This window comes from Equus asinus, chromosome 5 (genome assembly GCF_041296235.1).
Source record: "Equus asinus isolate D_3611 breed Donkey chromosome 5, EquAss-T2T_v2, whole genome shotgun sequence".
In the NCBI taxonomy this organism is placed as follows: Eukaryota; Metazoa; Chordata; class Mammalia; order Perissodactyla; family Equidae; genus Equus; species Equus asinus.
This window is the reverse complement of record NC_091794.1, coordinates 40268399-40286348: the sequence shown is the minus strand read 5'-3', so window position 1 is coordinate 40286348 and position 17950 is coordinate 40268399. Positions and strand designations below refer to the sequence as shown.

At 38.6% G+C, this 17950-nt stretch overlaps 2 long non-coding RNA genes across 3 annotated transcripts in view; both read left to right on the top strand.

Moving 5' to 3' along the window:
* LOC106829323 (uncharacterized) overlaps positions 1-17950 on the top strand; it is a 561255-nt gene that overhangs the window by 114027 nt on the left and 429278 nt on the right. The window lies entirely within an intron of this gene.
* LOC139045256 (uncharacterized) lies at positions 900-4692 on the top strand. Its single transcript, XR_011503274.1, has 3 exons — positions 900-954; positions 2628-2748; positions 3855-4692. It is a non-coding gene; the product is annotated as an uncharacterized lncRNA (long non-coding RNA).

Here is a 17950-nt window from a genome sequence, read left to right as displayed (position 1 = left end):
CTCTTTTACAGATGAAGAAACTGAACTGAGGAACAAAGAGGTTAAGTACTTGCCCAAGGTCACACTGCTGGTAAATGGGGATCCAGGCTTCAAAATTTAGGCAATCTGGCTTCAGAATCTATTCTCTTAACCATTGCACAATGCCAAATCCTTTGTCAGTAACTGCATTGTTCTGCTGGACTGCATCATCAAGGAAAGTTTTTGTAAGGGGAGAGCATATCAATAGTATTGAAATTTTTGCACGAATAAAAATGTCTATTTTTCCCTCCTACTTGAATAATATATAGAAGACTATGGAATTCCCAGTGCAAAATCCTTTTCCCTTAGAACTTAGTAGACAATGCTTCATTATCTCATTGTTTTCTAAATTTTGGTTTTGAAGATGAAAAATCTAATGCCAATCTGATTTTTATTCTTTTGTAGATAACCTATCTTTTTCACCTCTCTGGGAACTTGTGGATTTTTCTCATTATCCTTAAAGTTCAGAAATGATCTGATGTGTCTCCTCCTCCCCCTATTTTTTCTGCCGTGTATTTGGCGGGTCTTTTTTGATCTGAAGGTTCAAGTATTTCTTCAGTTCATAGAAATTCTCCTCTTTTATTTCCTTGATTATCCACCATCTATTGCATTTTATTCTTCTGCAAATGCAACTAGATGGAATTGTACCTCTTAGATCTATCTTCCATCTCTCTTAATTTTTCTCATATAATTTCCTTATCTTTGTCTTTTAATTTATTCTCTGGAGACGTGGACACATTTCTCAGCTCTCTTTTTTCTGTAATTCTCATCTTGGATCCTCTGTGTCTTTAAGCAGTTTCTCAGAATTTCTTGTCCCTTCCTTGTTTCCATTGTTTAATTGCTTTGGTCTTATTTCCTCCTTTGTATTCTTGTTTTTATAGAATTTTGGGAGAGAAAATTTATTCTGTCATCTTGGACTGGAGATCTCAAAGGCAGGTCAGAATGTGGTAAACACTTTGGAATGTATTCTTGACTTGCTGATGTTATAAACTATTGAGACATTCTAATGATATTGTTTGATTGTTTGTTGGTGAATTTTGTTTGCATTGCCAAGTTAAGCATAAAAGATGGGCTAGAGATTAATTCTTGGTTTCATGAAATAATTCTCAGCCTATGTTCTGACACCAGCATACACTCCCATCAGTAACAATGGCTCACTTGTTCACTGTACTTGACATCCTTGCTGCCTTTCCCCACCCTCTCCTGGAGTTGAGATCACTTATCAGTGCTTGAAGTGTTTTGAGGAAGAAACTTGTAGTTAATTCCTGATGCATTTCAGTTCCTGAAGGTTTCTTGTTTACTAACAGACTATCTTTTTGGTCCTGGCTGGATATTTTGGAGGGATTGTGGAAACCTTCTCTCAGATAGGGCAGGGTATCCTTGACCCTCCACTGATATGCATTAAAAGAGAATATTACTGGATGACAACAGATCAGGGTTTTAAACCCCCATAAGACTGGATGACAACAGATTAGGATATTAAACCCACTGGATTAGCAGAAGGAGGAAAGGCAGGTTAAGGGGGTGGGATGGAGTGGTCACACTCTGTCACGCTAATGAGTCTCCTTAGTAAACAATTCAGCAAATGTAAAGGGCATAGAATGGAAGAAGATTTCAAGAGTGTATCAAGAGTACATTTTAAGAGTGTATTAGTCACCACAACAAAACAGATGAAAGCATAAATCAGAAAGGGTTGTGAGAAGAAAAGACTTAAATACAGGGACATTTGATAGCAGAACTTAAATGATCCTAGAATTATGACAATTGCAAGTCTTGGATTGCTTTTTCTTTTCTCTGAGGTTTTAGGGGAGTAATATGGCAAGGTGTTTTGGATGATTCTTGAGTGCTCTCAGGCTTCTGAAGTACTCCCAGCCCTAGAGAACCAAAACAACAGGGTAAGGCCCAGAAGAGAATTTGTAAGCAACTGTATACTTTAGGCTTCATAAGAAAGAGGGAATGATGACATGCTTTTTTTCCTTTTCTTCCTGGATCACTAAGATAGGAAAGGAGGCAGAAATCTCTTGGTCAGAAAGTCTAGAAAAGAAGGTAAATATTTGGCAGGAGCTTCTGTGGCATAACAGAGGGCCATGAAAGGTTTTCTGATCAGGAAATACCATGATTATAGATGTGCTTTAGAAAGTGTGATTGGCACACAGGTGTGAGATGGATCAAACCAAAGAGAGATATAATGTGGAGAAGACCAGTTAAATGATTATTACTTGTATTCAGGTGATTAGATAATGAAGGTCTGAATTAGGGTGGTGAGAGTAGAAACAGAAAGATGGGGACAGATTCAAGAGAAGATATTAAGGTAGACTCTAAAGGACATGAAAAATTTGGGATGGAAGGTGTGAAAGAGGAGCATAAAATAACATCACAAAATAATAATAAATATTTTTGGGTACTTTTTATGTCTCAGGAACTGTTATGGGTTCATTAAATGTTTTAATTCATTCAATCCTCTCAACAACCTTACGACATAGGGACTGTTATTAGCTCTATTGTACATATGATCAAAAGAAGGCACAAAGAGGTTATGTAATTTACTCTAGGTGACACAAGAAGTATGTATCAGTATTCAAAAATTGAATTTTGGCTTCATCTTTCAGAGAATGTATCTTGGTGAATCCCGCCTTCCTTTACTTGGGCTAGCCAGAATATTTGGAGTCGTTCTGGACTTCTCCCTTTCCCACGTCTACTACATCATTTGAGTCCAGTTGATTCTTCTTGGTAAATGTCTCCCACATCCATTCCCTGCTTCTCCATCCCTGCCACCCTCTCTCTTGATCAAAAATCTCTCTCTTACTTGCTCTACTGTGATAGCCTCCTGGCCGTTTTCCTCGATCCTAGTCTAACTACAGCTTCAAACCATTTTCTTCCCTGCCTCTAGAGCAATGTTGTATAATACAATTAGAATCATCCACATATGTAATTTTATATTTTCCAGTAGAAAATTTTTTAAAAAGAAATAAAAAATTAAAAAGAAACAAGTAAAATTAATTTTAATAATGTATTTTATTTAATCCAATATATCAAAAATATTATGTTATTACTTTAACATGTAATCAGTGTGAAATCTTAGTGAGATACTTTATATTCTTTTATTTCTTATTGAAACATGGCACATATTTTAAACTTACAAGACATTTCAATTTGTTCTAGCCATATTTCAAGTGCTCAATAGCCACATGTAGCTGGTGACTTCTGTGTTGGACAGCATAGCTCTAGAGAGATCCTTCTAAAATGCAAGCCTGGTTATGTCACTTCCCCAGTCAAAAAACCTTCATTAGCTCCCCATCACCTATTAGATAATGTCCCAACTCCGTGGGAGGACATAAAAGGTTCTTTGTGATCTGTCCCCTGACCAGCAGTGCAGCCTCATCTCTCTGCTTCTAGTTTACACTCCAGCCATACTGAATACCATGCAGTTCCAGAACATTCCACCTGATGCCTCTAATGCCTTTCTGTGAGCTTCTCTCTCTGCTGGAATGGTCTACCTTGTCTACCTGGCAAGAAGTTACTGATCCTCTGGGTACTAACTCAGCACTACCTCCTCTGTGAAGTCTTCTCTGACTTCCCAGGTGGGAATAGAATGTTAACTATAAACTTTGTACCTACCTCAGTGATCATATTTATACTGAAATTGTTTCATGTCTGCCTCATCAAACCAAAATCTCCTCAAAGGTAGGGGTGTCTTTTTATGTTTGTATTGCTAGCATCTACCCTTGGTGTTTGGCACCTCACAGGTGTTAAATGCTGAGTGAATGAACGAATGAATAAAGAAATGAAGATCTCCAAGGTTTTTTGTTTTTTGTTTTTTGTTTTTTGTTTTTTAGGAAGATTATCCCTGAGCTAACATCTGCCATCAATCCTCCTCTTTTTGCTGAGGAAGATTGGCCCTGAGCTAACATCCATGCCTATCTCCCTCTACTTCATATGTGTGATGCTTGCCACAGCATGGCTTGACAAGCAGTGTGTAGGTCTGCACCTGGGATCCAAACTGGTGAACTCTGGGCTGATGAAGCAGAACATGCAAACCTAACCACTGCACCACTGAGATGGCCCCAGAATCTCCAGGGTTTTAAGTTTGGGTAGATAGGGAGAGGGGTTGTACTATCAAAAGAAAGAAGAACTGACTATTAAGAAGATAAGCTGGTGTGAGAAGGAAACTTTGCTTTGGTAGAGGTGATGAATTGAGGGAGAATATCAAGACCTCACCAAAATACTTTTAGCTTTGAAAATGTATTGTCCATTTTTAGTCTTGAATTAAGAACAGAACTGTTTTAGAAGCTGAGAGGTAACCTGATCCTATGAGACTCTATGACAGTGTGAAAATTGTACCAGAATTCACTTTGCTCTGTTTGGCTGATTCCCCATTAACAATAGAGAGAAGCAGGCTTGCAGAATTAATTGTAAAAAATACACATATGGCTCTTTTAAAAAAATGCTAATAAACACAGAACAGTATAGACAAAGAATAAAAGTCATACTCAATGCTACTACCAGAGATAACCACTGTTAATAAGAAATATTTTGTTTCATTTGCCTCTTGAAGTTTATTTTCTTTTAACTGGTTGAAATTATATTATATTCAATTTTTCAGCTTTCTTTTTTTCTTGTAAAATTTTATTATAAGCATTTTCTTATGTCATTAAATATCTCCATAAACATTTTAATGGCTGTATAGTATTCTGTTTATGAATATAAAGATTATTTTCTATATAAATTATACAACCACATTAAAAAATGCAGACAAAAAAAGATCTACAAGAGATTGCGAGAATACTTTCTAGAGAGAAAAACTACACATTGAGTTTATGCGCACAAATGCATACTGCCTCAATTTCAAGTTAGATGGGATTATTGAAGTCATGCTGTATGGGTGTGACATATACAGTGCACATCTTAATGTCACAGAGTGAAAGAGGTAAATATTAGTATGTGCAAAGAGCATACAAAGATGCCATGAGCAACTTTGAGGCCAAATCATTCTGGACAGCTTTAGAAGACTACCATAAACTGACTTCTTGACACTCAAAATTCTTATGTTGAACCTAATCTCCAATGTGATGGTATTTGGAGGTGGGGCCTTTGGGAGGTGATTAGGTCATAAGGGTGGAACCTTCATAAATGGGATTAGAGTCTTTATAAAAGAGGCCCCAGAGAGCTTCCTAGCCCTTCCTCTATGTGAGGATACAGTGAAGAAAAGAAATTTATGAACCAGGTAGTGGGCTCTCCTCAGACACCAAATCTGCTGGCACCCTATCTTGGACATCTAATCTCCAGTACTGTGACAAATAAGTTTATCTTGTTTATAAGCTACCGAGTCTATGGTATTTTGCTATAGGAGCCTGAACGGACTAAGACAAGCAGTTTGTGTGATTGGTGGGAGTATAGTTGTCTGATCTATTAAGTAATTCATTGAAGAGCTCTTTCTTGATCAGGTATGTGGAATCCCCCGTGGACTTTCTTAAGGTAGTATGCACACAGGGGACTGCATTCTGGCATCAGGAAGGGTCTGTGGATCTAAATACATGGCGCTTAATTTTGATTGTTATTTATTTCCATGCAAAATATTGGGGAAGGCCTGTTTGCATCTCAACCATTCATTTAAAACACAAACACAGATGGGAGTGACATCAACATCATGATAGAGTGAGCTGTTCCCTTTGTCTCGCCTCTGTAAGTTACAACAAAATTGACATCCATTAACCAACAGAGGGTTCCCTAACAACACAATCTATGCAGCTATACATCTGAAGGTGGTGGACTGGACCCCCAGGAAGCAGTGGAACTAAGGGAGCAGACCCCTCCCCCTCTCCAGTAGCAGCGATCCAGGTCACAGTTCTCACATAGTTGCCAGAATGACTATGAGTGGAGGTGGGGGCATCCTGGCCCTCACTCAAATGCTTTTGGAGTGGTAGGTTGGCCTGCAGTGGTCACATACTGCAGGGGCCCTGCCTGCACAAATGCTCCTAACCAAGTGGTGGTGGCTCAGCCTGTGTGAAGGCACCTCATTTGTTGAGTGCAGCAGCCTGACCTGTGTGAAGGCACCCCAGCAGTGTGAGTGTGACCTGCCTGCTGTGCTCAGATGCCCCACCCTGCAAGTGCAACCCACTTGCCCATCAAGCACAGCAGCCCAACCAGACCCTCCCACCAAATGCAGCATCCTAGCCTGCATGAAGGTGACCCACCTGCTGAGTGCAGCAGCCCAGCCTCAACCTGCCCATTGAGCACAGGGGCCCTGACTGTGTGAGCATGACCTGCTGAGTGACTATGGCCAGCCCATGAGAATACAGAGCAGCCCAGCTGGCACAATTACAAACAGATATGATGGGAGCAGAAAACAGACCCTGCTCACCCTTGCCCCCCCTACTCAGTGGTGGCAGGTGGAATCTGCAGCCAGATACTACCATAGATGCACCAGCAGAGGATCATTTGATCAAAAAACAAGAAGAACTATGGTAACACTAAAGAACAAAGGAAGATGACAACTCTCCAGAAGTCAAAACTTAAGGCACCGAAGATTACAATCTAAATGACAGAGAATTCAAAATAGCTGTGATAACAAAACTCAGAAAGTTACAAGAAAGCACAGAAAGACAGCTCAATGACCTCAGGAATAAAATTAATGAACAGAAGGAATATTTCTCCAAAGAGATTGAAGCCCTTAGGAAAAAACCATACAGAAATTCTTGATATGAAGAACACAATTAATGAGATAAAAAATAATGTAGAAAGCATAAAAAAATAGAGCAGACTGTATGGAGGAGAGAATTAGTGACCTGGAAGATAGAAACCTAGAAATGCTTCAGGTGGAGGAGGAGAGAGAACTAAGATTTTTAAAAAATGAAGAAATTCTTCACAAAATACCTGACTTAATTAGGACGAGTAACATGAGGATTATAGGCATCCCAGAGGGAGGAGGAGAGGAGAAATTGTCAAAATTCAATGACAAAGAAAAAATATTAAGGGCATCAAGGCAGAAGAAAATAACCCACAAAGGAACCCCTATCAGGCCTTCAGCAGATTTCTCAGCAGAAACCTTACAGGTTAGGAGAGAATGGATTGATATATTCAAAATACTGAAAGACAAAAACTTTCAGCCAAGAACACTCTGTCCAGTGAAATTATCCTTCAGATATGATGGAGAAATGAAAGCTTTCCCAAATAAACAAAAGCTGAGGGAGTTCATTGCCACTAGAACTGCCTTACAAGAAGTGATGAAGGAAGCCCTCCTACCTGAAACAAAAGGTGAAGATTCACAAAGCTTTGAGCAAGGAGATACATAGACAGACAAAATCAGAAAATTGCTGCTATCAGAATAGATTAGCAAACAATTATAACATAAAAGATAAAGGGAAAAAAAGCATCAAAAATAACTATGAAGACCTCAATTTAGTTATAAACTCGCAATAGAAAAAAAGCACAATTTGTAACAACAATAACACAGAAGAGAAAGAGGAAAAGGATGGAACCTGCTTAGGCTAATGTAGATAAGAGGCTGTCAGAAAGTGGACCGCCTCAACTATGAGATCTATTAGACAAGCCTCATGGTAACCACTAAACAAAGAATCACAAATCATAAATAAAGAGAAAACTGAGAAAACAGTCACAGAAAACCACCAAGCTGAAATGGCAGTCAAAAATATAAGGGAAAAGAAACAATGGAAATATAGAACAACCAGAACACAAAAGATAAAATGGCAGTATTAAACCCTTATATATCAATAATCACTCTAAATGTAAATGGATTGAATTTACCAATCAAAAGACACAGAATGGCTGGATGGATTAAAAAACAAGCCTCAACAATATGTTGCCTCCAGGAAACACATCTCAGCTCTAAAGACAAATGTAGGCTGAGTGAAGGAATGGAATATGATACTCCAAACAAATGGCAAGAAAAAGAAAGTGGGTGTAGCCATACTTATATCAGACAAAACAGAATTCAAGATAAAAAAGACAATGAGAGCAGTATATAATGATGAAAGAGACATTCCACTAAGAGGACATAACATGAATATATATGCACCTAACACAGAATCACCAAAGCATATAAAGCAACTATTAACAGACCTAAAGGGAGAAATTGACAGTAACACAATAGTAGGGGACCTCAACACCCCACTTACATCAATGGATAAATCATCTAGACAGAAAATCAACAAGGAAACACTGGCCTTAAATAAAACACTAGACCAGATAGACTTAATAGATACATACAGAACATTCCATCCAAAAACAGCAGAATACATACTCTTGTCAAGAGCACAGGGGGCTTTCTCAAAGATAGACCATATCTTGGGAAACAAGGCAAACCTCAATAAATTTAAAAAGATCGAAATCATGTCAAGCATCTTTTCCAACCACAATACTATGAAACTAGAAATCAACTACAAGAAAAAAGCTGAGAAAGTCACAAATACGTGGAGACTAAACAACATGCTACTGAACAACCATTGGATCAATGAAGGAATCAAAGGAGAAATCAAAAAATACCTGGAGACAAATGAAAATGAAAACACAACATACTAACTATGGGTTGTAGCGAAAGCAATACTAAGAGGGAAATTTATAGCAATACAGGCCTAGCTCAGGCCAGCCCTGGTGGCCTTGTGGTTAAGTTCCGTGCGCTCTGCTTCAGTGGCCCAGGTTCAGTTCCTGAGCGCAGACCTTCACCATTCCTCTGTTGGTGGCTGTACTGTGGTGGCAACTCACATACAGAAAGAGGAAGATTGGTAGCAGATGTTAGCTCAGGGTGAATCTTCCTCAGTAAAAAAATAAAATAAAAATAAAAATCACTCTATTTCAGGCCTAGCTCAACAAAGAAGAAAAATAGCAAATAAGTAATCTTAAACTACACTTAAAAGAAGTAGAAAAAGAAGATCAAACAAAGCCCAAAGTCAGCAGGAGGAGAGAAAATAAAAATTAGAGCAGAAATAAATGACAGAAATAGAGACTAAAAAAACAATAGAAAGGGTCAATGAAACTAAGAGTTGATTCTTTGAAAAGATAAAGTTGACACACTCTTAGCCAGACTCACTATGAAAAAAAGAGAGAAGGCTCAAATAAATAAAATTAGAAATGAAAGAGGAGAAATTAGAATGGATACCACAGAAATACAAAGGATTTTGAGAGAATACTATGAAAAAGCATATACTGACAAGTTGGACAATCTAGAAGAAATGGATAAATTCTTAGACTCATACAACCTTCCAAAACTGAATCAAGAAGAAACAGAGAATCTGAATAAACCAATTACAAGTAAAGAGATTGAAACAGTAATCAAAAGCCTCCCAAAAAAACAAAAGTCTAGGACCAAATGGCTTCTCTGGAGAATTCTACTAAATGTTCAAAGAAGATTTAATACTTATCTTTCTCAACTATTCCAAAAAATTGAAGAAGATAGAACACTTCCTAACTCATTCTATGAGGCCAACGTTACCCTGCTCTCAAAGTCAGACGAGGACAACACGAAAAAAATTATAGGCCAATATTGCTGATGAACATAGATGCAAAAATCCTCAACAAAATATTGGCAACCAAATACAGCAATACATTAAAAGGATCATACACCGTGATCAAGTGGGATTTATACCAGGGACCCAGTGATGGTTCAGCATGCACAAATCAATCAATGTGGTACACCATGTTAACAAAATGAGCAATAAAAATCACATGATCATCTCAATAGATGCAGAGAAAGCATTTGACAAGAACTAACGTCCATTTATGATAAAAACTCTCAATAAAACGGGTATAGAAGGAAAGTACCTCAACTTAGTAAAGGCCATATATGGCAAACCTACAGCCAACATTATACTTAAAGGTGAAAAAGTGAAAGCTATTCCTCTGAGAACAGGAACAAGACAAGTTTGCCCATTCTCCACTTGACTATGCCATTCCTAGTCAACATAGTACTGGAAGTTTTTCCCAGAGAAATTAGGCAAGAAAAAGACATAATATATATCCAAATTGGAAAGGAAGAAATAAAATTCTCACTTTTTTGTGGATGACATTATTCTATATATAGAAAACTCTAAAGAATCCACCAGAAAACTGTTAGAAATAATCAGCAACTACGGCAAAGTTGCAGGGTACAAAATCAACATACAAAAATCAGTTGCATTTCTATACACTAATAATGAATGAGCAGAAGGAGAAGTCAAGAATACAATCCCATTTACAACTGCAACAAAAAGAATAAAGTATTTGTTAATAAATTTAACCAAGTAGGTGAAATTCCTATACAATGAAAAATAGAAGACGTTATTGAAAGAAATCGAAGAAGACATAAACAAATGGAAAGATATTACATGCTCATAGGTTGGAAGAATAAACATAGTTAAAATGTCCATATTACCTAAAGCAATATACAGATTCAAGGCAATCCTAATCAGAATCCCAATGACATTCTTCAGAGAAATAGAACAAAGAATCCTAAAATTTATTTGGAACAAAAAAAGACCCCTAATAGCCAAAGCAATCCTGAGAAAAAAGAATAAAGCTTGAGGTATCACAATTCCTGACTTCAAAATACACTACAAAGTAGTAGCATAGTAATCAAAACAGGTTGATATTGGCACAAAAGTAGATACACATTTCCAATGAAACAGAGTTGAAAGCCCAGAAATAGAACCACAGATCTAGGGAGAGCTAATCTTCTACACAGGAGTCAAGAACATACAATGGGGAAAGGAAAGTCTCTTCAATAAATCATGTTGGGAAAACTGAATCACCACATACAAAATGAAAGTAGACCATTATCTTTCACCATACACAAAAACTAACTCAAAATGGATGAAAGAATGTTAGACCTGGAACCATAAAACTCTTAGAAGAAAATATAGGCTACTCTCTTTGACATCGGTCTTAACAGTATCTTTTCAAATACCATGTCTACTCAGGCAAGGGAAACAAAAGAAAAAGTAAACAAATAGGACTACATCAGACTACAAAGCTCCTGTAAGGCAAAGGAAACCATGAACAAAATGAAAAGACAACCCACCAATTGGGAGAAAATATTTGCAAATCATATATTGGCCGAGAGGTTAATTTCCAAAATATGTAAAGAACTCATATTACTCAACAACAATAAAACAATCCTCTCAAAAAATGGGCAGAGGATATGAACAGACTTTTTCCAAAGAAGATATACAGATGGCCAACAGAGACATGAAAAGATGTTCAATATCACTAATTATTAGGGAAATGCAAATCAAAACTACAACGAGATTATCACCTTACACCTGTTAAAATGGCTATAATTACCAAAACAAAAAATAACAAATGTTGGAGAGGATGTGGAGAAAAGGGAACCCTCATACGCTGCCAGTGGGAATGCAAACTGGTACAGCCACTATGGAAAACAGTATGGAGATTTCTCAAAAAATGAAAAATAGATATACAATACAATTCAGCTATCCCACTACTGGGTATTTATCCAAATAGGTGAAATCAACAATCAAAGAGATATATGCACCCCTATGTTCATTGCAGCATTATTCACAATAGCCAAGAAGTGGAAGCAACCCTAGTGCCCATCAAATGATGAATGGATAAAGAAGATGTGGTATATATATATATATATATATATATATATATATATATATACACACAATGGAATACTACCCAGCCTTGAAAAGGGGCAAAATTGTCCCATTTGCAACAACATGGATGGACCTTGAGGGTATTATGCTAAGTAAAATAAGTCTGACAGAGCAAGACAAACACCATATGATTTCACTCATACATGGAAGAAAACATGGATAGGGAGAACAGATTAGTGGTTACCAGAGGGGAAGGGGGTGCATGGGGGAGAAGGACAAAAGGGGAAAAGGAGCACATATGTATGGTGATGAATAAAAACTAAATTATTCATGGTAAGCACAATGCCATCTATACAGAAACTGATGTGTAATAATGTACACCTGAAATTATACAATGTTATAAGTCACGGTGACCTCAATAAAATAGTTAAGAAAGTAAAACACACACACATGCACATACACATGCACACACACACACAAAATGAAGGTCAATAATATGCCAGGGACTGTGTGAATTAAATGAAACATGAGATAGTGTTCTAGGGGCTGGCCCCGTGGCCGAGTGGTTAAGTTCGCGCGCTCCGCGGCAGGCGCCCCAGTGTTTCGTAGTTCGAATCCTGGGTGCAGACATGGCACTGCTCATCAAACCACGCTGAGGCAGCGTCCCACATGCTACAACTAGAAGGACCCACAACTAGGAATATACAACTATGTACCGGGGGGCTTTGGGGAGAAAAAGGAAAAAAAAAAAAAGATAGTGTTCTAGCCTTTGAGAGGCTGAGGATTTGGGGAAAAAGGTAAGTAATCACACAAATTGCAGTGAAGTGTTGGAAGTGATACACAGATAGAGATGTGAAAAAAATAAAGTAACTCTTTTTGGGAAGGTAACTTTTGAGCTGGATCTTATAGGTTGAATGGGCATCTGGAAGATGAAGAAAGAGTGAGAATGTGCAAAATATTCTCCATATGCCCTCCTTAAATCCATTCTCCACCTAGTTCTGCCATGTTCTGTATCCCAGGGTGCTGTCCCTTAGCGTCTGCATCCCCCAGGATCCCTTCTGGCTTCCATTTGGATTCAGCCAATTGGAGATAATAGCGGGAGGTCAGAGGGTAGGAGGAGAGAGAGGTGGGGATGTTTCTTCTCCTGCTCCCTCCCAGCTTTGTTGCATCGTTCTGCCAGTGGCTGGTTTCTCCACCTATACATCTGGAATGGTAAATTGGAGACTAACATTACCATCACTGTGTTTTGGGAAGATAGCAGGGGGCAGATGGCAGTGCCAGCATGGAGTGAACTGGGAAGAAACAGGATCAGAGAGACTAGAGAGTAGCAACTATTAAAGTAGTTCCAACAAGAGATGAAGGGGTCTGTATTAAGGCAGTAGGGATGGGCTGGAGACCAGAGGGCACATTTGAGAGACATTTCTAGGGTAAATGCTATGAGATTTAGTGGTCACTTAATTCAAGTTATGAGAGAGGAGGTGAATGTGGTGAGTTTTATTATTCGGTGATAGTAAGGTGGTTGATAATGGGAATATGAGAAGATGGCGGGGTGTGGGAAAAATGGGGGAAGATAATGAATTTGGAATATAGTTTTGACCAGATTTAGGTCTTTGTTGCCAGAAGAACATTGGGTTATGCCTACATACCTCCTCACGTTTATCAAGGAATTTAAAATTATTATAATGAGTATTTTAAAAACCTTCTGTGTGTCTCACATTTACTACCATGTAAGGGTTGTGAGATGGGAGTCATTAGCCACAGAGGAAGTGTTCCTATGTGACTCTCAAATAATTTATTGATAATAGGATGAAAGAAACTTGGAGCCAATGCTTTAAAAATATTAAATCATGAGTGAAAATATTTTCGTTGAATACAGAAGTGTGGAGAAGATTCGAGGCCTTGAGAATGAGTGCAAAAATATAAAGGTTCTGTTGTGTATACAAGTTCTTCTTTTTAAATTTGGTATTATTTATTCCTGGCAAAATTTATTTTTAAAAGAATAACTTTATCAATTATTATTGAAGTCAATTTCCAAGACTAAAGTGTGAGCGACAATTTTCCTGTCATTTGTCACCCAGCAGCCTGCATGTCCAGTGCTGTGATTATTTCAAGGTGAAAGGTGAGAAGAAACGCTTCTTACCGTTTATTTGGCTGGGATGTCGGTCTTGGTAATCTCAGTCGCTATAGTATTTGAGCCTGTTGGCTCTGAAAGGATTTACTCCTTTGCACAAAGAGACAGCAGAATGGTGGTGTCAAAGATAAAAAGAAATGAGATTTAGAAAAAGTGGATTTCTGTGTCCACAAAATAGCTTTTTATTCAGGGAAGCTTTAATAGGAATTAGGAGTATTGTTTCACATAAAGGGCTAGATTAACGCAGTGTGATGAAAGGTAGATGTATTTATAGTTTAAAAATTTATACTTCTCGGTGACACCACTTGGTGAATTAAAAAATCAAGGATGAGTATAAGGCTATTTCTTGTGTTATTATTAAAACGCTTCTATTTTACATTTATGAACACATACATGGATTTAGTTTAAATGTTATATCTAGAAGGATCCTTTTGTGTATCCGAGATGGTGGAAGGGAGCAGATCAATCCAGGCACAGAGAAACTAGAAGTACCTTCCTTTCTTTAATTTCAGTCAAGGGCCAAATCTCCTTGTTGTTTGACCTCAATTTCTGAAAATGACAGCATTAGATAAGCTTTTGGGGATCATTTCAGACATTCTGGAAAAGTTAAAATGAAGAAGAAGATACAGTACCCCTTCTCTAGACTTTACAGACTTAGAGAAAAGCAATAGCCTTAGAAATAAATAGAACTTATTTTTATTTTAATTGCTTAAAGTCTTAGAGATGGGATTTTAGAGATCCTGTCCAACCCATTCATTTTACAGATGAGAAAACTGAGACCTGGAGATATTAAATAACCTGTCCACAGTCTCATAGCTAGTCCATGTCAAAGCTAATTTACTTTAAGTCCAATGCGTTTTCTGGGGTACCATACAGCTTCCTTTGAGCACAGCAGAGGAAAAGTGAAGAATATGGGGAGAGGAAGTGTGCTAGTGGGATCACTCTTTTGCCACTAGAACCTTTGGGCTTTTAAAAGTTAGTGCTTATATTTACTGTTTTCTCAATGCAGAGTTCACTGTCTATTTCAGCATGGGGGTTAAAGTCAGAAAATCGGATGAGTAGGGTGAAAAGGGAAGAGGAGTGATGTACAAGTCAGAAGCCTGGGTTTACTTTGTGGGATTTTGGGCATGCCTAGCTTCTCTGGGCTTCAGGTCCCTCAGCTAACACGTGCTTTTTGGTATCACTGTCATGGACATTTCTTGGCCATCCAACATCCATTTCTCCTTTTTTTTTGAGACAGCAGCTTGATTTCATTTTTGGGATTTATTCTTCCTCCTTAGTAAAACTATCATACAAGGTGTCCTGCCTTTCTCTAACCAAAGGTTAGATATGTCATTCAAGCTAGTCTATCAGAGTGCCTCTCTGGGACTTGATTTCTTGGGAGGATAACAAAATGGTGAAAGAACACATCTTATTTCTGGCTCATGTTGGTGGTGATCTGCTGAAAAGACATCTGTCAGTTTCTGCTATTTGGATCCCTGGAGTTGCACTTGTTTCTGTTTCTTCCCAGATGAACAGATATTTCTTCTCCAGACTTCCCTTCAAGTCGTTGAACTACTCAGAATCTTTCTATTTCAGTTTTCTGCTTAAGTTAGCTAGATTTAGTTTCTATTGCTTACAACCAAGATTGATATACCCATAGACTTATCATGAGGCTAAAATAAAAAGTAAGCCTTTAATAAGATGGATGTTATTATTACATATGTATATTAATCCTTTCATTCTTCAGTGTTTTCTAACTTACATGGTTAGAGGTCTTGACATGCAGTCTGCTTGGTGTTACACGCCTCAGCCAACTGGGAATAGCACACATCTTGGGAATTTGGGACCAGAAAGTGGGTATCCCTCCTCTTAATATTTAAGGTTCAACAGCTGATAGAATCTTAATTCTTTAGGGAGGGAAGAGACATAAGAAAGAAAATGTGCACGAGGTATCACAGACTGCCAAGAATCACCTGGCAAACCCTTGAAAGGTGAAGGCCTGCCATGCCTGTAAGTAGGGGCTCCTTTTTCTCATTTAAGATGACGTCAAGCCAGGGACTTGGAGCCCAGATGGAGATTCTACTCAGAACTTTAAGATTTGTTGTGCTCCCCAGCTACTTCATATTTGTGCCGCTCATGTCCAAAGAAGTCCATCCCTTGTATTTTCCCCCCATTGCCATGTCATTACCCCTCTGAGAGAATGAAGCATTAAACAGAAAATACTGTATCAGCCCCGAGGCTGCCCAGAGTGACCCTCCTAAAATGATGTGACCTCTTTGAGGTTGGCGAAGCCTGTGAGAAACACATTATATACACCTTGATTGTCCTGAAGGAGAATCTTTTATATAAATACACATAAGGTGATGGTTCTCACGCTTGAGCATGCATCAGAATCCCCAAAGAGCTCCTTAAAATGTAGATTTTGGGACCCTATTCCAGCAATTCCTGATTCACTTGGTCTAGGGTAAAGTGGAAGAATCTACATTTCTAAAAGTGCTGCTAATCTGGGGATCATACTTTGAGAACTATTGATCCAGAGTAATAATTTTAAAAAATTAATATGCTTATTCCTTATTTTTTGCGATACATGACCTTGAGGTGAGGGAGGGCATTAAATTAGAGTTCTAACTACAAAGGTGCAGAGAGAAAGAAAGGATTAATAATCCACTATTACCAAAACAGAATTTTCAAGCATGCAAGATAACAGGCTTGAAAGCAAGACTAGGTTGATAAAGAAAAGGCTTTTGCAAACTCCTTTATCTCCCCTTTAGCGTATGAAGAGGCAAGCCAGTGAACCTGATCAAAGAGTTGTTTTGTTTTGCTTTTTTCATCATAGAGTTTTAAATATGGAAGGTCTTGGCAAAATAAGAAGAGGAAAAATAAAGGGAAAAGCTGGTCTTTTTCCACCCTCGAGGGCTAAGGATAGGAAAGCCAACTATGAGATGTGTGTATCTCTCTATAAGGCTGAAGTCTTAGACTGGGGAGGTCAGAGATCTAGGGACTCCTGCCCTAGTTCCCATTGCAGTTTAGAAGGTGATAACCTCAGCAGCCTACATAGCCCTATCAAAATCACCTTGATGGCTCGACATGGTTGGACGAAGAGAGGATCTGAGTTTAGGAGCCCTGATTCTCTTAGATCCTATGTAGTGTGGAAAGAATCCAGAAGTTCAATTGTGCCCTATGGAGAGATGTGGCAGGTAGCTGAAGGTGCTGATGGTGGGCTTATCTAAAGGATTTTTCCTTGTAATGGGGACCAAGACCACAGCTGAGGGCCATAGTGTGGACACTTGGACTAGACATGAATTGGGACTTGCAGTCTACCTTAGGGACGACCAAAGCTCTAGTGAGAGCTGGGGTGGGGCCCAGTTCAGCAAGGGGGTGACTAGTGCTCACTGAGAGTATCGCCCCAGCCAAGAGAACACCTGTGGGCTTCAGCAACAGCAAATACCCATACAGTGATCAGGTGATCAGGGATGGGACTGGTCCTGTCTAAGTCGTTGGCAATCCGTAGAACAGCCAGACCAGCCACTCTGCTGTGGAGATCAACATGGGCCCAAAGAACAACTTGTGGATGAGAGAACCTCATTTTCCCTCCAATGTTTCCAGGCCACATTCCTCTCTCACACACCTATGTGCTTTCTTAAAGAGGAGTGGGAGGGCTCAGAACTTTGGAATCACTGAGATTTACTTGAGTCTTTTAAGCAGGGACTGAGTTAAATTATTGGTTTTAACTGGAGTTACCAGATTGGTCTAGTGTTTTCTCCACCCTGCCTACCCCACCTGCTACTACACAATTACAGAGAAATAAAAATGCTTTCTTTGTACATTTGAGGGTGGAATTGTTAGCCTGTGTACTGGGAAAATCCAAGAGTATCAGGCATTGTTGCATATGGGGATTCAAAGAACATCTGCAGGATTCTCTTTCTGTCTCTCAGTTCTATTTGATTCTGTGTTGACTTTATTTTTAGGCAGGATTTAACAAGTGGTGGTAAAGAAGGTCACAGGAAACCATTATGCTTAGTAATATCCCAGCATACTGATCAACCCTCCCAAAGGACTCTAGTCCTGCTGGGTCACATGCTGTCTCATATGGTGGGGGGGTGGGGCTTTGTAATTGACATCCTCACCTGATAAGAGAGGAGCCATTTCTGAAAGGAAAAAAATACTAGACTAATATATGTAAGAGATGTCATCTAGAACATAATTGTGGCTATAGGCTCTACTGTGATCATGATTCTGTCTGATGCCTGGGAGGAAACAGGCTATG